Genomic DNA, 20,523 nt, shown 5'->3' on the forward strand with positions numbered 1-20,523 from the left:
GGGAAACAGGAGAAATTCTGTCTTGCAGGTGACTTTACGGGTCAGATGAGCACTTACTTAGTCAGGTGTGTGCTCCTGGCTCTGTGTGTTGGTGTTGACGATGGTCCACACTCAGTTGCTGCTCTGATCTGTGTGCAAATCCAGACGTTTTGGGCATCCATCAGCTCTGGTTTCAGCTTGTGTTCTTCATCTCTTTGGATTCTTCTGGGAACTCTGAGGGAGATTCTTAGATCTGTGGCATTCTTGAAAATACTACACATGGAAGGGCTGGTGAGGTGGCGCTAGAGGTAAAGTGTCTGCCTTGCAAGCGCTAGCCAAGGAAGGACCGAGGTTCGATCCCCCGGTGTCTCATATGGTCCCTCCAAGCCAGTGGCAATTTCTGAGCGTTTAGCCAGGAGTAACCCCTGAGCGTCAAACGGTGTGGCCCAAAAAATCAAAAACCAAACCAAAACAAAACAAAACAAAAAACAAAAAAACAAACAAAACTCAAAAATACTACACATGGGGTTCCAGACTCATTGAACTCAGGAACCAGAAAACCCAAAGAGTTAAAATAAAAATTGTGTGTGATTATAAAATGACCCAGACTTCCACATAGCTGAAACCTCTGATTTGGAACGTGGCCAAGTGGTCAGTGAGTGGAACCTTCAGGAAGAGCAGCTGGAGTGTTGGAAGCATGTGACCTCCCTTATCCTTTATTGGTTCATGCATTGGGCAGATATGCTCTGATTTTTACTAAGATGCAGCCTAGTGCTGATCCACTGGACTATGGAGAACTCTGAATTAGTGTTTGTCTTTTTTTTTTTCTTCCTTTTCTTCTCTTCTGGTTTTTGTTTGGGTCACACCTCATAGTGCTTGAAGGATACTCCAGTTTTGGTATTTCTGGAGGTGCTGGATGTTGGGCGCGGTGCCATCCATTGCCTGCGGTTGGATCTAGGCTCCTGTATGCATTGTTTGCACTCAACTTTCTGAGCTCTTTCCAGCCTCCCTGAGATCAGCCCCTGGGAATGGGCCTAAAACCAGGGAGTCTCGAAGATTAAGAAAACAAGACAGACATAAGAGAGAAAAACAGGGGCCCAGGGAGCTCCCTCCTCATGGACTGAAAGCCCTAATTGTCTTCCACATACTGTACTTGTTGTTCAAGGCCAATCTACACGGCAGAAGGGCAGATGTAAACAGGCAAAGACCCATCTGATGCTAATCGAGCCTAAATAGGTCTTGACATCTCAAAAAGGGGTGTGTAGGGAAGAGGAAGATACTGGAAAGTCTCTCTGGATTGTCTTCCTGTGGGAGAGACGAGAGGGCAGTACAAAGGGGTGAATACAGGACTCCCACCAGCAGAACATTCTCTGCGGGGGCTGGTGTTCTGGTAATTTAGAAATTAAGAACCCTGAAATCCCCTTTTTATGACCCTCTTCTTAGACTATCAACTCTCTAGCTACACTTACTCATTTCTTGGATGTCTTCGTATCTGACACAGCCTACTCCAGTTCATTTTTTATAAAGAAGAAATTTTAGACAGGAGTGATTCTGCTTCAGGGATGGCGAATACAAGAGACAATACTCACTTATTACCGAGTCAAGGAAGAGAGGGAAAAACAGAGCAGGACTGACACCACTCAGCACCAGCCACGGTTTTAGAACAGGCTTCCCTTTTCTTAGCAGATAAATAATAAAAATGCACCGCTGTGTACCCTGGAACATTTAGAATCACCTCCTTGCTCTGGAGTGAGGGCAGTGAGAGGCTCATGTCACCATCTGTGGCCGGTCAACCTCTATATTTCTTTAAGATTTATTAATTATGCTATTATGGTCAACAAACATGAAATTCTTGAGTGCATTGCTCTAAACTTGGTTAGTTCTGAGTTCTAGCTGGATGCATTGGACTTGGACTTTTTCTGAGAGGTTGGGGATACAAAATCCACAAAGAAAGGTCATTTCATGGGCTGGAGCGATAATGTAGCAGTAGAGCCACCTTGCATGTGGCTGATCCAGGACCGACCTCAGTTAGATCCCTAGCTTCCCATATGGTCCCCAAAGCCAGGAGTGATTTCTGAGCGCATAGCCAGGAGTAACCTCTAAGTGTCACAGGGAATGGCCCAAAAACCAAAAAAAAAAAAAAAGGGGGGGGGGCTGGAGCAATAGCACAGCAGAGAGGGCATTTGCCTTGCACATGGCTGATCTGGTTTCGATCCCTGGCATCCTGTTATCCTCCTCCATGCCATATGCTAATCTCACCTGGATGGTAAGATTCACCCACAGCTGGGAGGGGTCTGAGGTTGGTAGTTTAGAGGTTTCCAGGGGGAGGGGAGAAGGTGATGCAGCAAAGAGAGAGAGATCAGACACAAAATGGATGCAGAGCAGTAGGAAAAAGACTGCTTAGTTCAGAGGCCATGTGAAAAAGCACATGGCGATTAGGGTCTTGTAATAAAGCTGGATTTCTCCTGAAACTTCAGTTGACTGCCTGTGGATCATTTCATCACTGGCAGACTACACTTACAGACCCAATGCTGAAGGGGCTGCAGGCCCTGGGCTAAACCGAGAAAGGCCTCATCACCATCCGTACCACTAGGACTTTATAATTAATAATTAATATAGCAGCATCCATGGGTTCCCAGAATCTGTCAGGAGTGATTTCTGAATGCAGAGCCAGGAGTAACCCCTGGGTATCATTGGGTGTGTCCTGAAAACAAACAAAAAAGGAAATTTCCAGTTTACCCTCTATATTTCTTCTATTTATTCCATGTTTGGAAAACTATTTTCAACAATCAGCTTTGACTTTGTGTGTGTAGAAAAACATGCTGTCTGACTTTGGCGTGTTTGTCTCTGTAGGGGCTGGATTCCCTATCCCCACTTTGAATGTGGGAAGCAAACCTATGGGGCTTTAACTCTTGAGGGGTGTTTGGAGGATGTGGGTTTCCAGGAGGGAGGTGTGGGATCCAGCTGGGAATCATAGACCCAGGAAGCAGAGACAATCCTTTGGCGTTTTCTTTCTCTCAGGTAGATTTGTATTTCCTAGAGTTGCTACCATGTAAGACATGAAGTATAAGATGACATCCAACTATCAACCCAAAACAAAGGCATCACCCCAACTTCCTCTTTCCCATAAATCTCTTTTGATATGTAAAAACCCATGTCGATTACTCTCGACCTTCCCCTTCCTGGTGTAAGGGTATTGGTTTAATAAAGATCTTTCTGGCAAGTGGGTTCAGGTGGACTCTTAAGGGTCCTCAGGCTTCCCCCCTTCCTCTGTACTTCAGGGGGAGGAGGGTGGGCAGATATCTGGCTTCCGGTTTCCTCTCTGATTCTGGAGACCAGCTCTTGCCAGGTATGGGGTTTGGGAAGGCCCCATACTAGAGCCCTTCTCCCTAGCCTGAGGAGTTCTGGGAGGCTTGGCAGGCCCCCAGCCATCCCTCTCTTTCTCCTCTGGACTCCAGGCCTTCCCTGGGTGCTGGTCCAGGTGGACTCTATAGGGGGCATCAGGCTTTCCCCCTACCACTCCCTACACTACTGGGAATGTGCTTTGGGAGGAGGGTGGGCCGTTGCAGCACTGGTTTATGTTGGGACAGTCACTGGAAATTTTTTCTCCTTGGTCTCCATTTCAAAAACCAGGTGGGGGCTAGTGTCCCCACGCATACAATATATATTGATAGTATTATATGCATATGGCTTATATATGCATAATATCCATCTTTTATTGTGACCTTGATACTACCCTACAAAGCTCATTTCTGATCTTGTACTGCCTCAGTCCCAACCATTATTTCCCCCCATTTACCCATGTAGGTGCAGCTCATGACATGAAGCTCACCACATAGAGTGATGAGTGCAGTTAGAGAAATAACTACACTGAAAACTATCATAACAATGTGAATGAATGAGGGAAATAGAAAGCCTGTCTCGAATACAGGTGTGGGTGGGGTGGGGAGGAGGGAGATCTGGGCAATTGGTGGTGGGAATCTTGCACTGGTGAAGGAGGGTGTTCTTTACATGACTGCAACCATACAACTACAATCATATTTGTAATCACTGTGTTTTAAATAAAGATAATTAAAAAAAAAAGATCTTTCTGGCTTTTGGCTCAGGCAGAGACCACCAGGTGAAAAGCTATGAATGCCATGATCTTCCTTTCCTGACTGGCTTGGTTTATTAATTCTTCATCGATACTCTGCTTCTTCAGACCCATCCACATGGGGGTAGAGATAAAATGCGTGGGGTGATCTCACAACTTTAGGATTTTATTTTACAATAAAGGTCTGTGATGGCCCATGGTTGAATCTGTGGGTTCCTTGTGGTCCTTATGCTTGGAGTGTAGACTGAATCCTTGATCTGAGTGTTGTTTCCATGGAAATAAAAGGTATGGAAACACTTGTCCTCTTCTAGCTTCAGTGGCATTTGCCACAGTACCCATCCAGGCTGCCCCTTTCAAAATAGAGTGGAAGGGGCTGTTGAGGGTGGACTAGTCAGAGCAGTGAGCGGCTCAGGAAACCTGGGAGGGTAGAAGGGAAAGGAACATGTCAGAGTTGTCAACCCTTCTCCGAACACATGTCAGAGTTGTCACCCTTCTCTGAACACACAGGCCTGGTCTTCCCAAGACACTTCCTGTCCCCTTGTGACCATCCCCCATCTTCTCCCTTTCTTCTGGAACATTCACAGAGCTCAAAAACACTCACCACTCAAAGACATGGCTCTGTGCATCTTTGGTTCTTCCTTTCCCAAGACTGTCCCCTCGCTCCCTTGACATAAACACCACAGTCAGGTGGGCTGTCCTCCCTGCAAGGCTCAGAGGATACAGTTCTGGAGGAGCTTCCTGAGCTTCCTAGGGAGAGAGCAGCTGCCCCTCTGGGGTCCTCATGGCCATCTAAATCTTCTGCTTGCTCCAGGCTCCCTTCCCAGTCTCCTAGGAAATACCCACTGCCAGCTCTCCCTACACTCCCCTGCCCCCCCCAAAAAAGAGAGTTATTAGGGGGAACTGGAGCAATAGCACTGTGGGGAAGGGGTTTGCCTTGTGAGGAGGCCGACCAAGATTCAATCCTCAGTATCTCATATGGTTCTTTGTGCATTGCCAGGAGTGATTCCTGAGTGCAGAGCCAGGAGTAATCCCTGAGCATCACTGGATGTGGACCTAAAACAAAAAAACAAAAAACGTTAATCTGGGCATCAGTGCAAAAAAAGACTTGCACTGTTGCTGGTCTCCTCATGGCCTCATGGATTCTTCTGTAGTTTCACCTTATTTTCTGAGGGGTCCACCATCCTACTCTGGGGAAGAAATGGTTTTCTGCACCTTGGTGGTGCCTCAGTTTCTCTTTTCCATAGAATTCAGGATTTGTATGTATCAAAAAGATGTGGTTTTCATGTCCTTGGATTTTAGTTCAGGGCTAGGTAATTGCTTTTTAAATTTTATTATTTCCAAAATCACATTACTAGTCACTCCCATCCCTGCCCCACCTGTCTCCCTATAACAAAAGTAACTTCCTTTCCAGCCCATATCTGAAAGCAAAGACCTAGAAGAAAAGGCCAGAACAGTTGCCTACAGCTCGGGTTAAGGTCAGAGAACCTCTTTCTCATCACATAACTTTGGTACTTTGATTCACCGAAGCAAACAGTTACATTTGCTTCTATGCATGTACAGTGGCACATTTACACCATTCCTTGGTACAAATAAAAATATCATTTGGAGACAGACACTGTTTTATGAAATTTAAAAGCTGTCAGAGGACAAAGTCTGGCAGACATGAAAATGTAAAGGACCCTAATGCATTGAGCTGCATTTATTTTATTTATTTATTTATTTATTTATTTATTTATTTATTTATTTATTTATTTATTTTGTGGTTTTTGGGTCACACCCGGCAGTGCTCAGGGGTTATTTCTGGCTCCAGGCTCAGAAATTGCTCCTGGCAGGCACAGGGTACCATATGGGGTGCCAGGATTCGAACAGATGACCTCCTGCATGAAAGGCAAACGCCTTACCTCCATGCTATCTCTCCGGCCCCATTGCATTGAGCTGCATTTAATGAACATGGTTGAACCTTTCGGGGTTCAAGTATTTGGTATCATTTGTGTGTGTTTTTCTGGGGGGGGGCACACCTGGTGATGCTCAGGAGTTACTCCTGGCCATGTGCTCAGAAATAGCTCCTGGCTTGGGGGACCATATGGGATACGGGGGGGGGGGGGAAACAAACTGCTGTCAGCCCTAGGTCAGCCACGTGCAAGGCAAACGTCCTACCACTGCACCACTGCTCCGGCCCCTGAGCTAAGTATTTGGGATAAGCTAATTATTTTGCCATGGGAGAGGGTTTGGATGAAGCTGATGAGGTCCTCAGGTGACTCCAGTGAAATGGGGAGGGAGTGAGGACAGCCACCCGAAGGGAATCTACTTCTCTCCCTTTCCCTCTGCCACCCTGGGAGTGACTCAAAAAAATCTGGGACTTGTAAGAGCTGTGCTGAGCCCCAGATGGCATCGACCTCACAACATGGCACCACATGAGGAGCTGTTTAGCCGCATCTAACGTCCAGTGTTCTGCCAGGCATGGGAGTTTAACCCCTACCACTAGATTTCTCAGGCTGGCATGAGGATTTGCTCTTTGCAGGAAAGGAAAGGCAGTGTGTGAGGGAAATGGATGGAAATCTGGGACCGTGAGGGCAGCTGGCAGAGTTAAGGGCAAAAGGGGCAGTGAAGGGAAAATGGTGGAGGATTACTGGCATAGATCTGGATCACCAAGGTGGAACAGCTGAAGCGAAAATAATTTCTGTGCAATCCCCTTGTTCTTCAAAGCCACATCAAACAACCGCAGTTTCGCATGTGTGAGGCGTTTGCTTCCTCCCTGGATTCTTTGCCGAGGGCAGAAAGTTGGCAGAATTGCCTGAACTCTTGGTAAGGTCAAATGAACTCCTTCCCATTCCCACTCACCTTGGCTGTGACCTCCAGTTCTGGGTTCTGGAACTTGCCCCATAACAATTCCTAGGTCTTACTCAGGCCTTTCAGACCCGACGCCTTTTATTTGTCAGAAAAAAAAAAAATTCAGGAGAAGATGAGCTTTGAAGTAGAAACGGTTTTTATTTAGAAATTCTGAGAAGTCTAAACAGGTTTATTTAGAAATTCCAAGGAAGTGGAGAGAGGAAGAGCAAATGTAAGGTGGAGAGGACCCCTTACGTATCGTAGCCCACCCAGCCTAAGTAGGAATGTAGGAAAGTTCCCGTCTCATGAGACAGCACAGTGGGAAGGGCATTTGCTTTGCATGTGGCTGATTTAGTTTCAATCCCTGGCATCTGGGGCCAGAGAGATAGCATGGAGGTAAGGCGTTTGCCTTTCATGCAGGACAGTGGTTCGAATCCCGGCATCCCATATGGTCCCCTGTGCCTGCCGGGGGTGATTTCTGAGCTTAGAGTCAGGAGTAACCCTTGAGGGCTACCAGGTGTGACCCAAAAACAAAAACAAAAAATACAAAACAAAGCAATCAATCCCTGGCATCTCATAAGATCCCCCATGCACTCACTGCCAGGGAGTGATTCATGAGGGCAGAGCTCATTCAAGTGTTAACCCTGGGCATTGCTAGGTGTGGCCCCCAAACAAACATGCACACATCACCACATCTCCCCTCTTTTTTTTTTTTTTGTTGGATTTTTGGGTCACATCCGGCAGTGCTCAGGGGTTATTGCTGGCTCCAGGCTCAGAAATTGCTCCTGGCAGGCACGGGGGACCATATGGGGCGCCGGGATTCGAACCGATGACCTCCTGCATGAAAGGCAAACGCCTTACCTCCATGCTATCTCTCCAGCCCCGTCCCCTCTTTCATGTTTGTTCTCATCTCCTTTGTTTTAAGTTGACTTTTATTTTATTTATTTATTTATTTTTGCTTTTTTGGGCCACACCCGGTGACACTCAGGGGTTACTCCTCCTGGCTATGCACTCAGAAATCCCTCTTGGCTTGGGGGACCATATGGGAACGCTGGGGGATTGAACTGTGGTCTGTCCTAGGTTAGCGCGCCCTAACACTTGCGCCACCACTGCGGCCCTGACTTTTATTTATTTTAACTCAAAAGATTTTGAGGTTATATCCTACAGTGCTCAAGGCTTACTCCTGGCTCTGGGGACCATATGAGATGCCAGGGATGGAACCTGGGCTGGCCATGTACAAGGAAATTGCTTTCCCTGCTGTACTATCTATTCACAGTTCTCATAAGTTGACTTTATTTTAAAAAATAATATATGTTATTATTTTTTTGTTTTTTTGGGTTGCACCTGGCAAAGCTCAGGGTTTTACTCCTGGCTCTACGTTCAGAAATTGCTCCTGGCAGGCTCAGGGGACCATATGCTATCTATGGAGGTAAGGCAGTTGCCTTGCCTGCAGAAGGTCGGTGGTTTGAATCCCGGCATCCCATATGGTCCCCTGAGCCTGCCAGGAGTGATTTCTGAACTTAGAGCTAGGAGTAACCCCTGAGCACTGCTGGGTGTGATCCATAAAACCAAAAAAAAATTTTTTTTTGATGATATGAGATTCACAGTTACAACATTGTTTCTGGTTGAGTTTCAGTCATACAATACTCCAATACGATTCCCTTCACAAGGACTGGCACATTTGCTATCACCAATGTCCTCAGTTTCCCTCCCCTTTAACCACATTTCTAGCAGATATATTTTTATTTTTTATTTTTTTGGTTTTTGGGTCAAACAAAGCAGCGCTCAGGGGTTCCTCCTGGCTCTACTCTCAGAAATTGCCCCGGCGGGCTCCAGGGACCATATGGGATGCCGGGATTCGAACCACCGTCCTTCTTCATGCAAGGCAAATGCCTTGCTGTTGTGCTATCTCTCCGGCCCCTCTGGAAGATATTTTTCTTCTTTTTCTTTACCTTTTAGACACTGTGGTTTGAACTATTGTTCCTGAAGGGGTGCCATGCCTATCACTTTATCCCCTTCAGTACCCAGTTCTTCTCCAGAGTGATCACTCCCACCTCTCACTGTCACTGCACTCAGCAAACTAGAAAAAGTGATCATGGACTCGAGTTTCCTCGAAGCATGGGGGATTGGTGAGGCCAACCAGCCCCGAAGACCAGAGGAGGCCAAAGGGCTCACCTGTACCTTTCCAGATAAATGTTCCACTTGATAAAGCTCTTGGCCTTCTCCTCAGGGATAGGGTCACTCTGAACCACCCAGTTGGTCTTGACTAATTGTCCTTGCCATCATTCCTCGACACTTGTGGGGGGAATTAAGAAGCTTCTAGTGAGTACACATATACACCCAAACACACACCCAAACACACACACACACACACACACACACACACACACACACACACAAATTTAAAGGATATTGGAGGGGGTCTAAGAGCAGGCTAAGTGTTGTAACCACCCAAAGAACCTGAGGAATAGGGAAGCTGAGGCCTTCCTAGGAGAGACTCTAGTAATTGTTCCCTCCTATCTTGCTCCTGAGGGAATCTCCCGGCCCCCTCACTCCCTCCCCCCTCTTCCTCTCTCACCTCCCTCTCCCTCTCTCGTTCTTTTTTTTTATTTTACTGTAGTCATGGGAAATAAAACGACATTGGTGACTTTCATTATATTTCTCTCAGACAGTTATAACTGTTAATTCTGACAGAATACATCCTTCTTATGACCTCTACTAATTGCAACTAACTTTAATGACTTTATTTCGCATCATTTTTATGTAAATTAACTTTGGTAAATTTCCCTCCATTATCTGCTTTTGTGGTGAACTTTTTTTTTTTTTGTTTTGTTTTTTTGGGTCACACCCAGTTACTCCTGGGGTTACTCCTGGCTATGTGCTCAGAAGTTGCTCCTGGCTTGGGGGACCATATGGGACACCGGGGGATCGAACCGCGGTTCGTCCAAGGCTAGTGCAGGCAAGGCAGGCACCTTACCTTTAGCGCCACTGCCCGGCCCTTGTGTTGAACTTTTGCTCGAAACAACCAACTATCACGAAGGCTTGAGGGAGTTTGGAAAGATCTCCTGTGATTGGGCTAGGCCGCTAGGCCTTTTACTGCCCCCTGGCTTTGGAAAGTGGAAGAGTTTTTTAACTTTATTGATAGATAGATTGATTGAGTGATTGTTGGTTGTTGGGCCACACCCAATGGTGCCCAGGGTCACTCCTGACTCTGCACTCAGAAATCACCCCTGACTGTCTGGGGGACTATATGGGATGCCTGGAATTGAACCGGGTCCCTCCCAAGTCTGCTGAATGCAAGGCAAGTGTCCTCCAGCCCCTAGAGAGGTTGTTGTCCTCAATCCGTTGGCATGTTTACTTCATTTATTCATTGTTCTGTATCATTTTCATTAAGTTTTGAACAAAAAATGCTCTGGATTGTGCTGGATTTTCTCCTTATGAAAGCAATGCATGAAAATTTCTTCCCAGAATAAATAAATCACTGTTGACTTTTCAGTATATGCGTGTGTGTGTTTGTGTGTGTGTGTGTGTGTTGGGGGTGGGGTGGGGCTCACATCTGGAGGTGCTCAGGGCTCACTGTTCTCCCTCTCATGCTCAGGAATTACTCCTGGTGGGTCTTGGGGACCATAGAAAGTGCTGGAGACTCAAACCAGGTCTAGCCATATGCAAGGCAAGTACTTTACCTGCTGTGTTATGTCTCTCTAGCTCCGTGTTCTCTGTCTCTCAATTACGTTGCAAAGCCCCAAAAACACAACAACAACAAAAATAACAAATTAAGGATGCCCGTATGGTGAAATTTAGGGACATGGTCAGTGAGTTCAGGAAACCACACTAAGGTTAAACAATATGCTAGAAACTTCTTTGGACTCTTGTCCAAAGAAACAACTATTGATCGCTTTTTTAAAAAAAAACTATCATCTTGCCTTTTTTTTGGTAGTCCTGCTGCCCACTTCATTATGCTTTTCAAAATGTGCCGGTTTGTTCCAATGAAGCTAATGGCATTGGCACTTCTGACCTCTGTCAACTCAGCCAAGTGGCAAAGAACAAGAAGAACTCTAGCTTGTTCAGGTAGTGAGTGTGATTTCTAGGGATTAAAGTGCAGTTTTTGCTCTGCTCCTTCTGTACTCTCTGAATTAAGAAATAACTCATCTCTTTTGTTTCTTTTGTTTTGAGGCCACATCTGGTGGTGCTCAAGGGTCATCCTGGTTCTGTGCTCGGGGCCTTTCTCCTGGTGGTGCTTGGGGGACCCTATAAGATTTTGGGGATCAAACTTGTAAGGCAAATGCCTTCCCAACTGTGCTATTGCTTTGGTCCCAGAAATGCCTTGTCTTGATGTATTGTTACAGTGCTGGGAACAGTTGGAAACTTGAGCCTGTAGCAAACGCGGTAGCTGGGTGGCAGCCAGAGGCAGCAGGAGCGGGACATGAATCAATTAGTAAAGGAATGTCTCTACAGGACCTAAAACAGGAACAAGGTTTCCGGGCCCCCCTTACTTAGTTCCCTGCTGTGCCTCTTGCCTCAATGTACCTCAGTGTGTTGTAGTGAAGTAACCCCTAAAAAATAATCTCCATTCTTATATCCTTCTCTTTGCTTCACTGTTGCCAGAAAAACTCCTATAAAAGTGCTGTAAAGGCCCGAGTGATAGCACAGCTGGGAGGATATTTGCCTTGCATGAGTCTGGCCCAGGTTCGATCCTCATCATCCCATATGATCCTCGAGCACTGCCAGGCGTGATTCCTGAGTATAGAGCCAAGAGTAACTCCTGAACACCTCCAGGTGTGGCACCAAAATAAAACCAAAACCAATTATATCCCTGCTCTGGGTTGGTCCAACTTGAGGTTAAAGTGTTTTTTATTTTGTTTTTTGCTTTCTCTCCTAAAATTGTTCTTGGCGATGTAGTAATAGAATTAAGCAAATTCTGCAGCCGGAGAGATAGCACATCAGTGTTTGCCTTGCAAGCAGCCTATCCAGGATCTAAGGTGGTTGGTTTGAATCCCGGCGTCCCACATGGTCCCCCGTGCCTGCCAGGAGCTATTTCTGAGCAGATAGCCAGGAGTGAACCCTGAACGCCACCGGGTGTGGCCCCAAAACCAAAACCAAAACCAAATTAGGTAGAGCCCCATGCCCCCCTCCATCTAGCCAAATATATGCTTTGGTTCAGAGAATAAAGGATAAACTCAGAGTCGCTGTAGCAGGGGAGTGAGCAGTAAGCACTGGGCCTGAGCTCAGGGAAGGCTCTGCCTCTCCTCAAACTCTCCGAGCTGTCTGGGTGAGGGCTGAGGGCTTGCTCCTGAGTCTGTCCTTATTTATTCCTCACACACAGGGTTGCCCAGCAACCATCCCAGGTCTGTCTGAAGGCCGCATTTCAGAGCTAATTTTCTATATTTCACAATCAAATTGAATCGGTCTATTTCCCATATTTTTAGCTTGATAATCATTTGCTTTTATTGCATTCATTTTTGTTTATTTCCCATATTTTTAGCTTGATAATCATTTGCTTTTATTGCATTCATTTTTGTTTATTATTTTATTTTAAGTTTTATTGGAATGTGAATAACAAGTCTTTCACTGTTATATATTTAAGGTACATATTGAACAGTGAATTAGGGCCATTCCCACCACCAGTGTTGCATCCCATACCTCCCCCACTTGCCCCCTGGACTGCTAGCATAATAGGTCCCTTTTGCATATAACTTGTAGATTGGGAATCTTTCTTTTTTTTTTTTTGTTTTTGTTTTTGTTTTTGGGCCACACCCAGCGATGCTCAGGGGTTACTCCTGGCTGTCTGCTCAGAAATACTTCCTGGCAGGCACGGGGGACCATATGGGACACCGGGATTCGAACCAACCACCTTTGGTCCTGGATCGGCTGCTTGCAAGGCAAACACCGCTGTGCTATCTCTCCGGCCCAGATTGGGAATCTTGATTCTGTTGTGGTTGACTTTGGGTTTGGTGTTTAGGTCTGATATATATATTTTGGTTTTTGGGCCATACCCGGCGTTGCTCAGGGGTTACCACCTTAGGTCCTGGGTTGGTTGCTTGCAAGGCAAATGCTGCTGTGCTATCTCTCCGGCCCCAAAGTCTGATTATTTTTATTTCCACTCAATGTTCATGCGATTGTTTGCTACTGGTGCCATCCACTTTTTAAATTTTTTCCCCCCTCAATTTATGAGGCAGAACAAGATGATTCAAGTTCTGTGGTTCTGTTGGGAGAAAAAGGCTGGTAGGAGTCTGTCTAGAAACTATCAATATTAATAAGAAGAAAGGGAAAAACAAAAGAACAAAAAGAATCCAAGCAATTACAAAACACACAATAAACAACTACTAAACAACCACCGTCCCTCCTGGATTGGCTGCAAGGCAAATGCCCTGCCACTTTGCTATCTCACCGGCCCCCTCATGTTCTTTGTTTTCATTGTCTTTGGGCATTCATCATTATGTTTCTTTGGATTCTTCATAGATCATTCTGTGTTGGTCTCTCTCCCTCTGATTAATGTCACTCAACACGACACTCTCCAGGTCCCTTCTTGGAGCACCAAATTGCACGATTGTATCTCTTCTCATGGCCGAGTAATATTTCATTGTGCAATGTATTGTTGGATTATTGGGTTCTACCCTACTTAGTATTCATTCTCCAACCTAAGGTGTGGTCTGGTTCTTGCTAATATAAAGCCTGGGTCTTTTTTATTAGGAAGGCATTGCATTCATGCTCCGGTTTTCCTCCACTAAACTTCCTTTCTCTTAGGAGCCGAAGGCTTGTGAGTCAGAATTCCTGAACACATTCTTACCCCCTTTCACTATGTGGATCATTTCCTGCATCAGCATTTGCTTCAGACCCATATCTCTCCAGGTCCTGGTTTTGGAGCCTGAGGCTTCCTTCTCAATGTGCCACAGTTATTCCCCCCACCCCCACCCCCCAGTCATCTATTCTTAGGATACTTGTGTTGTTTCCAAATCTTGGCTATTGTGAATTGTGCTGCAAGGAACACAGGGGTGGGTACAAATGACTTTTCTCCAGTTTATTTTTGTGTCCTTGAAGGATATTCCAAGAAGTGGAGTGTCTGGGTCAAAAGGAAGCTCAAATTCTATTTTTTGGAGGAATATCCATATTGTTTTCCAGAAAGGCTAGACCAGTCAACATTCCAACCAGCAGTGAATGAGAGTTTCTTTCTCTCTACATTTGCACCAGCACTGGTTTTGTTCTTGTTCTTTTTGATGTGTGCTGATCTCTGTAGTGTGAGAGACAAGAGAATCTCTCTCTTGTCATTGACCATTGGCATTTATTTTTTGAGCAAGTTTCTGTTCATCTTTTCTCCCCATTTTTGATAAGGTTGGTTTTTTTTTTGTGTGTGTGTGTGTTCTCTTTTTTTTTTTTTTTTTTTGGGTCATTCCCAGCAGCACTCAGGGCTTACTCCTGGCTCTACACTCAGAAATTGCTCCTGGCAGGCTCAGGGGACCATATGGAATGCTGGAAATTGAACCCAGGTTCGTCCTGGGTCAGCCATGTTCAAGGCAAATCCCCAACTCTATGCTATCTCTTCATCAATCTTACTTTTTTAACTTATGTAGTTAAAGGTATAAAATGTAAAATTCTAGCTTCAGATATAGCCTGTCATTTTTTTGGGGGGGGCCCCATACCTGGTGATGCTCTGGGGTTACTTCTCGCTATGTGCTCAGAAATAGTTTCTGGCTTGGGGGACAATATGGAATGCTGGGGATCGAACCGCCATCTGTCCTGGGTCATCTATGTGCAAGGCAAACACCCTACCACTGTGCTATCGCTCCGGCCCCTGTCAACTTTGACATGTGTATTTCCATAACATTTCAGTTCAGACGTTTAGCTAAGTTAGGAATGTGATTTCCCCATTATGCTTATTATATCACATTTGTTCTTTTTTGCCATTTGTTTCTATAGTTTTGGGCTCAATTATTTCATTAATGGGGAAATGTTAAGATTATGTGTCACCATTCTTGTGGATATTTCCAGGACAAATTATTAGGTATTTGCAAGTTGGAATTGTTTTATTTTCCTTATTTTTATTACTTTATTTAAACACTATAGTTTACATAGTTGCTCATAATACATTTGTTTTTTTCCATTCCATGTTCCAACACCAATCCCACCACCAGCGTAAAATTCCCTCCACCATTGACCCTGGATTCCCACTCACCTCTATGCTTATCTCCTTAGCAGGCACGAAAAAATTTACTTTATGTTGTTTGTTTGCAACTGAGTGGTAATAGTTATTTTAAAAAAAACTCGCTGCCGAGAGATAGTACAGTGGTAGGGCACTTGCCTTGCATGAAGCTGACCCAGGACAGACCTGGGTTTAATCCCTGGTGTCCCATATGGTCCCCCAAGCCAGGAGTGATTTCTGAGTGCATAGCCAGGAGTAACCTCTGAGCATCACTGAGTGTGGCCCCCCCCAAAAAAACAAACAAAAAACCCCAACCCCCCAAAAAAAACAAAACAAAAAAAACCCCAAAACCTTTAGCAAAAGAAAATTTGTAAAAATTGTTTTTTTGACAATGGGATCATGATAATATTGTCTGAAGGTTTACTAAGCTGCTTAGTGCTAATTGATACTCCCCTGTTATCCGTTTTGTTTGTTTGTTTTTATTTTTTTTAGGCCATATATAGTGGTGCTCAGGGGTTACTCCTGGCTTTATGTTCAGGAATCATTTCTGGTAGGCTCAGAGACCATATAGGATGGCAGACATTGAATTCAGGTCAACTGCATGCCCTACCTGTTGTGTTATCTCTCTGGTCCCTGGTTTTGTTTGTTAACCTTAGGTGGATTTTAAGCTACTTTGACATTTAATTTAGTGCATTCTTACTGGGGTGTTGGTGTTGAAAAATCTGGAGGTGTTGGCTGAATGGTCTAGGAATTCCAGGTTCTGTGGCTGACATGGTGGTAGTTGTGGCAAGTGGCTGTGACTGCCAGGGCTTCCAGAAGTATGGAAGGGTGGGGTAGTGTATGCGTGCACATGTAAACCCACATTCACTCTGAGAAGACACTGGAGTTCTCAGCCTTAATACAAGCATACCTGAAGCTTTGGTTAGTTATAGAGGTCTCTGCAGGTGAAGTTGGCTTTTTTGGTGTCAAGGAGCTTGTGGGTTATGGATACAACTGCCGAGGCCTTGGCAGAGTGGGGACTTGACCTGCCCTTTCTCCCAAGAATACCCCAGTTTTCTCTTTGAGGCTGGTTTACCCATAATTTTTCTCAGCTTGGTTGATGAAGTGGAAGCCTCATGCCCCAATTCTTAGGGGATTGGAAAGACAGGTCTGGAAGCAAACACTGACACAGAAAATAATTCACACATGATTAATGGGGATAAAACAGGTTCAGGAACTTCCACACACAAGCCTTCCACTCCCAAGAAGCAGATAACTCAATCATGGAAAAACCAAAACTGTAAGTGATTTTTCCTGAGTGGGGGAGGGGTGCATGTGTCTTTATTGGGAAGCTCAAGACCACACCCTGGTGGGGGGGAGAACAGGTAGGGTAAGAGACCAAGCCAGAGGATGCTTCCATCCCATGATTGCCCAAGTACTAACAAAAAGAGTTTCACTGAGTAGGTGAAGACCAGTTATACCAACAGGTTGACATCTCTTTTAAGAATGAAATGAGTAGCAGCCAGAGAGATAGCAAAGTGGTAGAGCAAAGAAAGAAAGAAAGGAAGGAAGGAAGGAAGGAAGAAAGAAAGAAAGAAAGGAAGGAAGGAAGGAAGGAAGGAAGGAAGAAAGAAAGAAAGGAAGGAAGGAAGAAGGAAGGAAGGACGAAAGGAAGGAAGAAAGAAAGGAAGGAAGGAAGGAAGGAAGGAAAGAAAGGAGGGAGGAAGGAAGGAAAAAAAAAAAAAAAAAAAAAAAAAAGGAAGGAAAAGGAAAAGAAGAAAAAAAAAAAAAAAAAAAAAAAGGAAAGAAAGGAGGGAGGGAAGGAAGGAGAAAGGAAGAAAAGGAAGTAAAAAGAAAGAAAAGAAAAATGGAAGGAAGGAAAAGGAAAGAAGGAAGGAAAGAAGAAAAGAAAGAAGGAAAAAATAAAAGAAAATGAGTAGAAGGAGCTGACTGCTCAGTGGATATGATGGAGGCTTGTGGGATGTGGCTGCCTGTTTCATCAAATAATCCCATTTGCCTCACTAATTCTTCAGTTGGTGCTAATATAGTCATCGAAGTTTTACCCTGCTTGATTTACTTTTCTTTTTTTTTTTTTTGGGTCACTCCCAGCAGTGCTCAGGGGTTACTCCTGGTTCTATGCTCAGAAATCGCTCCTGGGAGACTCAGGGAACCATATGGGATGCCGGGATTCCAACCACCGTTCTTCTGCATGGAAGGCAAACGCGCTACCTCCAGGCTATCTCCCGGCCCCATCCTCCTTGATTTTTTACATGCCATAATGCTTTCATCTGTTGATACTCGATCCTAGTGCTCCCTTATATTGGAAGTGTATCTTTTGAGCATGGTGAGACTGGCTCAAAGAATTGGGAACTTGTAGAGAAGGATACCTGCCCTGATCTTCTTCTCTTTCCCCAAGCCTGAAGACAATAACAATTTCTCTTTCTTGCCCTTTGTTTAGGTGTGAAACAAGATATAGTGTGCATCTAGGGACCAGTTCATGAAGAATTTTATTGTTTGTTTTGGAGCCCATGAGTCACACATGCACTTTCTTCCTGGTTCTTTTTTTCTATAACTCCCTTCTTGTGAACATACACACAAACTGTTATGTTGAGGAAGGTGCCATGTATCCTCTCTCCTCAGTTTCCAACCTGTTGGTTAGTGGCCAAAAGAGAGTACCTTTGACCTGTCAGCCTTGTTATTTATTTAATTGACCCTCAGGTACCAGGAAAACCAAATGTTTGAGATGAGAGTTTGCTGAGCCAGCCAAGAGTGGAGTCTACTCACCAAACTGACCTCTCCTCAAGACACTTCTGGCAAAACACCTTGGTCCACAGAGTCTCATTGCCCTGGTGGGCTCTCAAGAGGCAGCTTGAAGGTAAGTGAACTGGAAGTCACCTTGGTGTGCAAGGCCAAGAACTCTGGGTCCCTTTCTTCCCGGTGTACCTGAGCTCAGGCAATTCTGTGAGAAATCTTTGGGAGAGGACACAGTGGTGGATTTCTTACTTGGGTCTGGGAATCGGTTCATGTCTACTTTTACATTTTCATGTTTGTCTCTTAGCTTTAGGTGCTGTGCCTATGCATGTCTGTTATTTCTCTTTTTTAATTCCTCTATTTAAGCACCATGGTTATAAGGCTGTTCATAACGCAGTTGGTTTCTTTTTTCACACTTACAAAGCTGTTCATGATTGAGTTTAAGTCAAACAATGTCCAACACCCTTCACCAGTGCCTATTTTCTGCTATCAATGTCCGCTGTTTCTGTATCTAGGGAAGATATTTTTCCTCTCTGTCTCTCTTTGTGTCTGTCTCTCTCTGTGTCTTTGTGTCTCTGTCTTTGTGTCTCTCTGTCTCTGTCTCTGTCTTTGTCTCTGTCTCTCTCTCACCGAAAGAGACATTCTTGTGGAGCATATTCTCTTCTACCTTGTGAGAACTCAGAAGCCCCATTAGAGTCTAAAGCAGAGGCCACAGTGCTAAGCTCTGATGAGCTGGATCACGAAGGGAGAACAAAACAATATGTAGTTGGGAAACTCTTAGAGACCGAGGTGTCCCTTAGCTAGAAAAGTGGAAGCTCTCACGATCCTCTCATCCCTGTCTGCTGCTTCTCTGTTAGTGTGCCATGTTCTTGTTGTCTTATGTGTTATGGGTGTTGGAGTGGTTTTTGAGTATTTTTCCCCCTTCATGCTTTTCTCTGATCTTTATGTGCTGGCAGGATCTAGCCTCTGTATTTTCTGTTAATCAGAAAGAAAAGCAAAAGTAGCAAATATTGTAGGTCCTAGAGTGACCTAGACTCCAAGAGATCCAAGGCTTGATTAGCAAGTCCATATGAGGATTCCTTTTTTTATCTCATGCCTTATGGTGAGTGAACTTTGGATCTGTTGGTTAATAAAAAGTTTTTAGTAGTATGCTGTATCGCAGTTCAGTTGGATTATTTCTATGCTAATTGTTGAGCATCTAATAAATGGAGATTATTAAAAATGAGAACCTGGAAGATAAGGATAACTTCTTGGATTCTTATAATCTTCCACGGTTCAAGGAAGAGGATGTAGCATATCTAAATTTCTTATTGGAAAAGAGGAAATGGATTATAAAGGTAAGGAGATAATATCAGATTACCATGTAATAAAATAAAATAAAGTGATTTTATTTTTCAAACCTGAGATCAGACCTTAAGACTTCAGGGATCATTAAAAATGCTCGTGAATGTCAAAAACTGTGCTAAATTTAAAACCATGTACCCAAAGAGAAAAAAACTGCTACAGGTTAATTCAAGTATAGGGACTACAGAGAATAAGACAACATGTGTCTGTCTTCTATGAATCTGGGCTATATCTTGTGCCATCATGAAAGGAAATGTCTGTGATTGTACTTTTTTTTTTTTTTTTCCCTCTTCATTTACTAGAAGAAGGATTAAGACCTTGACTACACAAGGGCCTTATTTTACAGGTCTAGACTCAGGATCTATTAGGAACTTGTCTTTTCCTTACAAATGAAGGCATAATTTCAGTCACATTAAGGGGTAATATCTGAAGCAGAGGTATAGAACTATTGACCTTGGAGAAATTTCTTGTGGTTTTACAAACACTGGTAATTCAAATATTATATTTTAAGATATGGGAAAATTTTTTGTGTGTTAATTTTGGGCCACACCGGCATCGGTTGCTCAGGGGTTACTCATGGTTTTGTGCTCAAATATCGCTCCTGACTCAGGGGACCATATGGGATGCTGGGAAACGAATCACCGTCTGTCTTGGGTCAGCTGCATGCAAGGCAAACACCCCACCACTGTGCTACTACTCCAGCCCAGATAAGGGAAATTTTTTAAATCAAAATTGGGATACTTCTTTTTATTTTTTCATTTGAATGTTTGTCTTTCCTACTTGTGTTTTTCTTCTGTGTGTGTGTAATTATTACTGGGGAGCAATTACTGGGGAGCAAGGGAGGCAAGAAGAGAGAGAGAGAGGAGAGAGAGGAAAGAGAGAGGAGAGAGAGGAGAGAGAGAGAGGAGAGAGAGAGAAAGAACACAAATTTCTCTAGAGGGGAAGAAGCCAAAAGTTCATCTCAACTTGAGACCCCAAGAATTGGAGACTATTTTCCTAAGAAGGAAAATATGCTCCATCAAGTAAAAGAAAGAAATTAGATATCTCAGTTAGTGATGCAGGTGACTCCTCAGGATGGAGAATATGCCTCTCTTGCCTTCACAAAGGTACTTTTATAGGATTTTATTGAAAGAGTCCCTCTTGGGGTCTTCTATGGAAGTAAGGGTCTGTTGTCAGGTAGGGCTTTGTTAAGAGAAAGTGTCTTGGATTCTTTTTATTTAAAATATTTTGGGCCACACCCGTTCAATGCTCAGAGGTTACTCCTGGCAAAGTGCTCAGAAATTGCCCCTGGCTCGGGGGGACCATATGGGATGCCGGGGGATCAAACTGCGGTCCTTCCTTGGCTAGCGCTTGCAAGGCAGACACCTTACCTCTAGCACCACCTCTCTGGCCCCTATTTAAAATATTTTTA

This window comes from Suncus etruscus, chromosome 13 (genome assembly GCF_024139225.1).
Source record: "Suncus etruscus isolate mSunEtr1 chromosome 13, mSunEtr1.pri.cur, whole genome shotgun sequence".
NCBI classification, from domain to species: Eukaryota; Metazoa; Chordata; class Mammalia; order Eulipotyphla; family Soricidae; genus Suncus; species Suncus etruscus.